Source organism: Labeo rohita, unplaced genomic scaffold (genome assembly GCF_022985175.1).
Source record: "Labeo rohita strain BAU-BD-2019 unplaced genomic scaffold, IGBB_LRoh.1.0 scaffold_226, whole genome shotgun sequence".
Classification (NCBI taxonomy): Eukaryota; Metazoa; Chordata; class Actinopteri; order Cypriniformes; family Cyprinidae; genus Labeo; species Labeo rohita.
The window spans coordinates 1-10,016 of NW_026128506.1; the positions used below are offsets into that span (position 1 = coordinate 1).

The following is a 10,016-nucleotide window of genomic DNA, read 5'->3' on the forward strand; positions in this document are numbered from 1 at the left end:
TACAAAATGGTTTAAAGTCAGTTAAAGTCGGTCTTTTGCTGTAGTGTGTCAGTAGGAAATATCAGATTACATTTCCAAACATTCTGTTTGTCATTAATTGTAATAATCCAGTGAGATTTTTGTTTGCACAAGGAGTCTGACAACAGCCAGTGCTTGATCTAATCTCATCATCATCCAGTCTGTGGAATGACATGAAGAAACAGAGCTTCAGACAGCCAGGATGCTTCAAGAAACCTACCTGCAAAGCTGCAGCACTGTTAAAAGTTGTAGGCACTTGTGTAAAAATGCTGTAAAATGAGGATGCTGTCATAAATAGATTTTCTTTATCAATTACCTTCTATTAACTAAATGAAATCAACATTTGGTGCGATCATTCTTTGCATTTACAGCAGCTTTTGCCCTAGGTGCACTTGCGCAAAACTTTTCAGGTAGCTTTGCAGGTAGGTTTCTTGAAGCATCTTGGAGATGTTACCACAGTTATTCTGGATTTACTCTGTTTCAGTTTGTTCTGTGTCTTCATGTCATTCCAGAGACAGACTGGATGATGATGAGATTAGATCAGTGTGGAGCACTGGCTGTTGTCAGACTCCTTGTGAAAACAAAAATCTCCCTAGATTATTACAATTAATGGCAAACAGAATGTTTGGAAATGTAAACCGATATTTTTTACTGACACACTACAGCAAAAGAAAGAAATAACTTACTTTAAACCATTTTTTAGCTGGTGAAAATACTAGTGGCCTAAAACTTGGATGCCCTGGGGATAACCAGATAAACATCAAATTTTCATGTTTGGGTGAACTATCCCTTTAAAGCGGTGCTGAGCAGACCAATCAGTGAATGAGCACTTTGATGTTATATACCTGCAATGCCGCTTTAAGTCGAAAGCACATTTTCCTTATGTTTGGAGTGTTCAGTGAGTTCTGTAACGAAATATATGTCATTTAATCTGACCAATCAGGTCGTGAATGTATCACTATGCCTTTAGGTTCTGTATCTTTAGGTTCGCTGTGAAAAATGCCAGTGTGAATGCTAAGCGGACTAGCACCAAATGTATTATTTTCCTTTTTGCTCCAGACCAAATGAACCAAACAAACCAAACTACAAGTGTGAACACACCATCAGATAATACACTAAAAAAATATGGTAAGACACAACAATTTGAAATATCAAGCAGCAAATCAATCGGTTCTGTACAGCTACAATTAGAGACTGGAAGCAAGACCAATAAAATGTACAAATGGCCATGCCCATTTTTACATTTAAGGTGGATAAGATGAAAATTCTGTCATCATTTACCTACCCATGTCTCTCCAACCTGTATAACTGACTTTCTTCTGTGGAACACAAAAAAAGATTAAAAAAAGACATGAGTGAGAAACTGATGAGGGAGTTTTCATTCTGAGTGAGCTAAATTTAAGAAGCAAGTTTGAGAAATCAGAGTGGTGCCCTGGTGCAAATTTTCTGCTTTGCCTGTTCACATTTTCACACTCTAACGGCACACAATCATTTAAAGTATTAATGTTAAAATTACATAAATACTCACTTTTACGGGAAATCATGTGGCAAATTTTCAATCCCAAAACCTCTGGACCATTAGGGGAAAACACACACACACACACACACACAAATGAATATTAACAGGATTAATAAAACAATATTAACTACTGACAGAGACATGGGCTTACAAAAATTTAGCCTACTCACCAGCTTTATACAAAAACTTCACAGTAGATCCAAAAGCATGATTTGCATAGTATTCTTCAGAGTCCAAGAATGATGGTTTCATGTCCTCTCTGTTAAACTAATGTAACAGCCATATTCCGGTCAGACATTTTCTTTTACAGTAACATCACAATAGTTGTTTTTACCATTTCATTTTGTTAATAAAAATAAGATAGCAAAAGACCCACTGAGCAAAAGTACGTCCAAACGACGTCATTTCAACGTCTTTGTCGGACGTTGAAATGACGTCCCCTGAAGAGCCAGAATGAAAGTTTTTACAACGTCTTTTCATGACGTCTTCTGGACGTCCAATAGTGACGTTCACAGGACGTCTCTAGAAGGTTAAAATTTAGTTCAGATCTGGTCATTATGGACGTATTTTCAACGTCTTAGAAGGTCAACTGCAGTCTCATTTAGATGTCATTTATACTGTTTCTGGACATAATATATACACTCTTAGGCTGCATTCAAGTAAAAATCATGTTTATTTTATTATAATTTTTTATTTGTACTTGTAAATAAACTTACAGACACAGTGTACAAAAACCATGAAAACATTTAAATTTTAACTTAAAATAAATATTAATTGTAATGAATGAGTAAAAGTACGTCCAAACGACGTCATTTCAACGTCTTTGTCGGACGTTGAAATGACGTCCCCTGAAGAGCCAGAATGAAAGTTTTTACAACGTCTTTTTATGACGTCTTCTGGACGTCCAATATTGACATTCACAGGACACCTCTAGAAGGTTAAAATTTAGTTAAGATCTGGTGACTGTGGACGTATTTTCAGTGGATAACAACTGTAACAAATAACATACAAAACATACATTATGTTCACCTGTTGGAGCTGAACTGAGGGGGAAAAAACGTCTAATTCTGACACAAGAGAAGTTTAAAACCTTCTGTACATACTAAAAAAATAGTTTAGCAGTTTCAGTATCATATTAAATAAGTTTTTGATAGGCTTAATTTAAAATAAATATTGCTTGTAATGAATGGCTCGTTTTGTCGATGCCCATGTTAATGAATCAGAGGGTAAATGTGAACGCAGAAAGAACAACACAAACAATCTTTTCAACCACATTATAATCATTATTGCTGTGTAACAGACATTTAAGTAACAGAAGTACTGGGATTAAAGTTTATAGTTAGAGTATAAACACTTATTTTCTACAGTAGCGATCAAATCGAAACTATCTTGTATGTATAGTAACGCTTAACCTCTTCCGCCAGGAGGTGGCGACAATTGCCCATTTAAAAAAAAGTATGTCATTGAATCATTCATTCAGGAAATTTCAATAGTCAAACAAGTCTTAATGAAGTGAGACACTGACTCCCTTCATTAAATGTTATTATTATTATTATTATTATTATTTTGTTTAAATGAATATGTTTTTAAAAGTCTTAAGCAGTGAATAGTTTGTCAGAACCACTAGTAAATTGTTATTTTGTTTAGTTTTCCAATCTTTTTTCTCTAGAATCGTGATCTCCAATTTTTTAAAAACAAGTGGGATTTGCAATTTATCCAGAATCGTGAAGCTCTTGTTTAAATGTTGTTTATTACTGCATATAATTCCATTAAAATGGAAGTTTAATTTCATAAAGTTCAAAATACACCTAAATGTTTTTTGCATTTTGTCTTTTTCAGTTGAATAAAAGACTATTTTCCCTATATTTTAATCATTGAGGATTTCTTAAGAAAAGTTTAAAATTCTCGTCTCGTTCTCGTGAACCCAGTCTCATGTCGTCTCGTGGGATAAGTGTCTCATCACACCCCTAATATATATATATATATATATATATATATATATATATATATATATCTGTTCTGAATGGCAATTAATTTAAATTATTTGGAAAAGTAAATTACATGTTTACATTGTTTATAATGTTTGTTAAGTTTATTAACATTTGTTTTATTTATTATTTTAAAATGTGCCTTATACACCAATGCAACTTATGCATGTTTTTTTCCTGACCTGGTGTAAAGTCTGGAAAATATGGTAAATTAGGCCTATATTGTGCTGTATTATACAGTTCATATAAAATAGGGACAATTTGCACCAATAAAACAATTATATTATGTTCATTATACTCCTATCCACATTAACTTTAGCCTTAAACACTGTTATATTTATGAGGGGGTCCTTGGAAAATCTTCTTCCCTGCAAGAGGTCCCTGACTCCAAAAACCCATGTGCTAGTGCACAGGCCTCCATATACAGCAGAGAGTCTGGTGTGGCAGGTGGAACTTCTGTCCAGGTTGACAAAACATCTCATCTCGTCTTCATGAACTGCCCTGAAAACAACATTGAAATATAAACGATTATTATTATTATAACTACAAATATAGCTTCACAATGCTCATTATGACCTCTTTGGTAAACATATGATCAGAAAAAACTGCCAGACTGATATTTAGTCTTTAGTGAATTTACTGAAAGTCTATTTTACTACAAGAACACACACTTAACACAAGATAAAGTTTTGAAAATCTTACATTATTGTGAAGTTACGTGTTTTAGTGACTAATTTAGACAAATAAAAGGGATCAACATAAATTTACCTCAGACTGTAACTTCACTGACCACTTTACTCGCAAATTAACCAACAGGGAGATATAAAAATTACAAAAAGTTGAATTTGAAATCGTCATAACACAGAACAAAATACATCTAAAGTGAAATTTAACATTAGATTGACAAAACGACGAATAAAGGTACATTTATATCGCTTACCTTCGGCTTAGCACCCGTCCGTGTCTCAGATGACCGTTAGAGACCGTTACTGTTTAAATTTACAAATAGCAGCGTTGCGTTGTGAAGGCTGTTCGTTGGTCAGGTTGGGTCCCATCCTCTGTAGGCTTTATAAAGTGTCCTTAACTTAAAGTTAAATAAATTACACGACGGATCTATCGTGGTGGTTATATCTTCAGTCTTTGGTAATACACAATATCAATATCTTCCGTCTTCGCGGCTGCTTGCGCCATCACGTTTACGTCACTACGTTAATGCCCCTCACGCAAGCGCACGTTTAAATATAGATCTATTTATTAAATTAAATTTAAATGTATTTATTAAATATATTATTATTATTAAAATATATAATAAACAATAATATTGTGTTAATATTCTGTATTATTATTCAATATTTAAATATATTTATCTATTATATTTAAATCTCTTTTCCTGAACCTGTTCTGCACGTTATACAGACGTCCAGGAAAACCCCTTAATAGACGTTCAAATTTTGAACTGCATATCTACGTCCAAGGGACGTCGTAGTCCGACGTCCAGATACTGTACTGGATTTGCACGTCGTGGAGAAGTACAAATATGGTCCTGGACCGACCGACGCAATATAGACGTGATCTGCACGTCGGGTGGACGTCTCATGTTTGTTGGGGACAGCCTTCTGTACTTAACTCATATTAACATCATACATGTCCCGCTATGTATTCTGTCATGTTATGTTATGCCTGTTTCTTTATTAAAACATCAATAACTTGTAGTGCTACGCGGACATATTTACCTACATTCCGCGATATAAAAATGATTTTAAAGAATCTTAAACCAGTTACTTCATATCATGACCACGACATCGTCATTGCACACAGCATTATCTCGACACAGTATTAAAACATAATAACAAAACACGGTAACAGATTGTCATCGCGACAAGTATATCGATTTAACAGTAACAGTAGTAACTTAGAAAAATTATATAAAAAAAATGTTTACCTTCTGCCGTTTGCAATGTGTCCATCGGCCATTGGTCACGTTAAGTGTCTGTGTTCATATTCGCACGTTTTCGTTCTCAGTCGAACTCAAAAAGAATTAATCTGTCAGATGTGTGATAATCCATGTAAAAGCCATTACTAGTGCAGCGAGTGAAGCAGGACTGCAGTTACACCGAGCAGCAGCAACGGAACTGATGTGTATCTTCAAATTTGTTCGGTAGAAGGCGCGCACAACTGTCATTGGCCAGATTCCTGGATGACATTCAGTTTAACCAATCACGACCAAAGCAACACGGAGAGACATCAAATAACGTTGCAACTGTAGAAAAATAAACTCGTTTTAAACGAAAGTTTGCAAATATATATGTATGTTGATTTTTATTTTTAGGGCTGTTACATTTAATTAATTGGTCCAATGGCGTTTTCACATTTGCTTACAAGCAGGGTTTGGTACATCTGTGCTATTTACTGTTTGAACTTTAATAAATCCCTTGCCTTAATTTCCTTTATAACCACTCTTATGCCTAAATGCAGCTGTGCAACTGTGGCATTTTCTGTATCTGACCCTTTGTTGTATTGCAGTGTTACACCACCTGTTAGTTTTGGTTTACAGTAGTCAACATTTGAAGTGGGTCAAAAATGTTGATCAAAATTGTCCTAAAACAAGAACAGTTTTTGTTTAGGTTGTTTTGGACAGCTTAGATGAAAGGTTTTGATTCACTTCAAATGTTCACTACAATATTCTTCTGTCCACAGTAACACAGCCTTAATTGCAGCAAACACTGCCATAATTTCATACAAGTTACATTTGTCTACAGCTTGCATGTTGACTGCAGTGGTAATGCTGTTACAGCGTTCATGGAATGGGAAAATGTAAACTAAATGCTGAAATGCTGTCCAACTACTTCAACAATAATTGAGGACTTTGATAATGAATGTCATTCATTTCAACACTGTATTGCTTGCAGCAGCAAGATGACACAGTTAAGCTGTCACCTCACAGCAAGGTGTTTCCATGCAGACATGAACATTTGACAAACTGAGGATTCTAAATTTTCCATATTTTTTATTGCGTGTTTTCTACACACTGCATGCTTGTATGCATTTCCAGTCCTTTCAGACCCTATTTCTCCATGCTCTGTTCTGGTGAAAAAAACAGCATATGCTGGTAGGCATGTTTTGATGCTGGTTAGGTATGTTTTGGTGTTGGTTTAAGCTGGTCCTTTGCTGGTTTATGCTGGTCCTTAGCTGGTTTATGCTGGTCCTTTGCTGGTTTATGCTGGTCCTTGACCAGCTTAAACCAGCACCAAAACATACCTAACCAGCATTCCAGCTTCAAAACATACCTACCAGCATATGCTGTTTTTTCACCAGGGTCATTAGGGATAGGGTTTCTCTCACACAAATAACAAATGCATATTCTGATCAGATAACATATACCAATACTTTAGGATGGCTGTATACCCTGTGTTTGTGAAAGTCAATGTGTGTTTTTTGGAGAGTATGAGCTTGTAAGGATTATGTGTACTTTTCTCTGTTCACAATTTCCTTTGCAACACAATTTGGATCAACTGGTTAGTGGACAGAGGCCTGAAAGTTTCAACCTGGAGAGTAGTGCAGCTTTACTCTTTAACAACAAACTGTGCATTATTTGGTGTGATAAAATGAGTCAGCTATGTTTGTGTTTAGATTTGCAGTGTTTGAATGTAAAAACACCTAAACATTAAAAAATATGATGTACTTTGTATTTTACAGAATTTAGGGTAATTTAAAATGACAGAAAAATGCTGTAAATATATACAGTTATATATAAAAAAAAAAAATGTACTGTGTTCCTTATGACTAAATGTTAGTATTAGTAAATGCTACAACCTAAAACTAACGAAAGATCAATGTCTAATGATGACCATACCTGACGACTAAATGTCAGTATTTGACATCAATATGACGATGGCTTGAGACATTGGCTCGACGTTGGATGTTGGTTAGTTAATGCCACAACCTAAAACTAACAAAAGGTCAACATCTAATGATGTCAGAATTTGACGTTGGGTGGACGTTACAATTATGACATCTAGGAGACGTTGGGTTTTGGTTTCCATACCTGACGACTAAATGTCAGTATTTGACATCAATATGACGTTGGCTTGAGACGTTGGCTCGACGTTGGATGTTGGTTAGTTAATGCCCCAACCTAAAACTAACAAAAGATCAACGTCTAATGATGTCAGAATTTGACGTTGGGTGGACGTTACAATTATGACATCTAGGAGACGTTGGGTTTTGGTTGCCATACCTGACGACTAAATGTCAGTATTTGACATCAATATGACGTTGGCTTGAGACGTTGGCTCGACGTTGGATTTTGGTTAGTTAATGCCACAACCTGAAACTAACAAAAGATCAACATCTAATGATGTCAGAATTTGACGTTGGGTGGACGTTACAATTATGACATCTAGGAGACGTTGGGTTTTGGTTGCCATACCTGACGACTAAATGTCAGTATTTGACATCAATATGACGTTGGCTTGAGACGTTGGCTCGACGTTGGATTTTGGTTAGTTAATGCCACAACCTAAAACTAACAAAAGATCAACGTCTAATGATGTCAGAATTTGACGTTGGGTGGACGTTACAATTATGACATCTAGGAGACGTTGGGTTTTGGTTGCCATACCTGACGACTAAATGTCAGTATTTGACATCAATATGATGACGTTGGCTTGAGACGTTGGCTCGACGTTGGATTTTGGTTAGTTAATGCCACAACCTAAAACTAACAAAAGATCAACATCTAATGATGTCAGAATTTGACGTTGGGTGGACGTTACAATTATGACATCTAGGAGACGTTGGGTTTTGGTTGCCATACCTGACGACTAAATGTCAGTATTTGACATCAATATGACGTTGACTTCAGACGCTGGCTTGACGTTGGATTTTGGTTAGTTAATGCCACCAACCTGAAAACTAACAAAAGATCAACATCTAATGATGTCAGAATTTGACGTTGGGTGGACGTTACAATTATGACATCTAGGAGACGTTGGGTTTTGGTTGCCATACCTGACGACTAAATGTCAGTATTTGACATCAATATGACGTTGGCTTGAGACGTTGGCTCAACGTTGGATTTTGGTTAGTTAATGCCACAACCTAAAACTAACAAAAGATCAACGTCTAATGATGTCAGAATTTGACGTTGGGTGGACGTTACAATTATGACATCTAGGAGACGTTGGGTTTTGGTTGCCATACCTGACGACTAAATGTCAGTATTTGACATCAATATGACGTTGGCTTCAGACGTTGGCTCGACGTTGGATTTTGGTTAGTTAATGCCACAACCTAAAACTAACAAAAGATCAACGTCTAATGATGTCAGAATTTGACGTTGGGTGGACGTTACAATTATGACATCTAGGAGACGTTGGGTTTTGGTTGCCATACCTGATGACTAAATGTCAGTATTTGACATCAATATGACGTTGACTTCAGACGCTGGCTTGACGTTGGATTTTAGTTAGTTAATGCCACAACCTGAAACTAACAAAAGATCAACATCTAATGATGTCAGAATTTGACGTTGGGTGGACGTTACAATTATGACATCTAGGAGACGTTGGGTTTTGGTTGCCATACCTGATGACTAAATGTCAGTATTTGACATCAATATGACGTTGGCTTGAGACGTTGGCTCGACGTTGGATTTTGGTTAGTTAATGCCACAACCTAAAACTAACAAAAGATCAACATCTAATGATGTCAGAATTTGACGTTGGGTGGACGTTACAATTATGACATCTAGGAGACGTTGGGTTTTGGTTGCCATACCTGACGACTAAATGTCAGTATTTGACATCAATATGACGTTGGCTTGAGACGTTGGCTCGACGTTGGATTTTGGTTAGTTAATGCCACAACCTAAAACTAACAAAAGATCAATGTCTAATGATGTCAGAATTTGACGTTGGGTGGACGTTACAATTATGACATCTAGGAGACGTTGGGTTTTGGTTGCCATACCTGACGACTAAATGTCAGTATTTGACATCAATATGACGTTGGCTTGAGACGTTGGCTCAACGTTGGATTTTGGTTAGTTAATGCCACAACCTGAAACTAACAAAATATCAACATCTAATGATGTCAGAATTTGACGTTGGGTGGACGTTACAATTATGACGTCTAGGAGACGTTGGGTTTTGGTTGCCATACCTGACGACTAAATGTCAGTATTTGACATCAATATGACGTTGGCTTGAGACGTTGGCTCAACGTTGGATTTTGGTTAGTTAATGCCACAACCTGAAACTAACAAAAATCAACATCTAATGATGTCAGAATTTGACGTTGGGTGGACGTTACAGTTATGACATCTAGGAGACGTTGGGTTTTGGTTGCCATACCTGATGACTAAATGTCAGTATTTGACATCAATATGACGTTGGCTTGAGACGTTGGCTCGAGACGTTGGCTCAACGTTGGATTTTGGTTAGTTAATGCCACAACCTGAAACTAACAAAAAATCAACATCTAATGATGTC

At 36.2% G+C, this 10,016-nt stretch overlaps 2 long non-coding RNA genes across 2 annotated transcripts; both read right to left on the reverse strand.

Moving 5' to 3' along the window:
* Window positions 1-1,303: 1,303 nt before the first annotated feature.
* LOC127159540 (uncharacterized) lies at window positions 1,304-5,722 on the reverse strand. The gene is made up of 4 exons (XR_007826470.1): window positions 5,468-5,722; window positions 1,708-1,804; window positions 1,547-1,588; window positions 1,304-1,337 (listed from the first exon to the last, which is right to left on the reverse strand). It is a non-coding gene; the product is annotated as an uncharacterized LOC127159540 (long non-coding RNA).
* A 1,705-nt stretch (window positions 5,723-7,427) lies between these two features.
* On the reverse strand, window positions 7,428-9,566 carry LOC127159542 (uncharacterized). Its single transcript, XR_007826471.1, has 3 exons — window positions 8,626-9,566; window positions 7,661-7,852; window positions 7,428-7,468 (listed from the first exon to the last, which is right to left on the reverse strand). It is a non-coding gene; the product is annotated as an uncharacterized LOC127159542 (long non-coding RNA).
* Window positions 9,567-10,016: the final 450 nt, after the last annotated feature.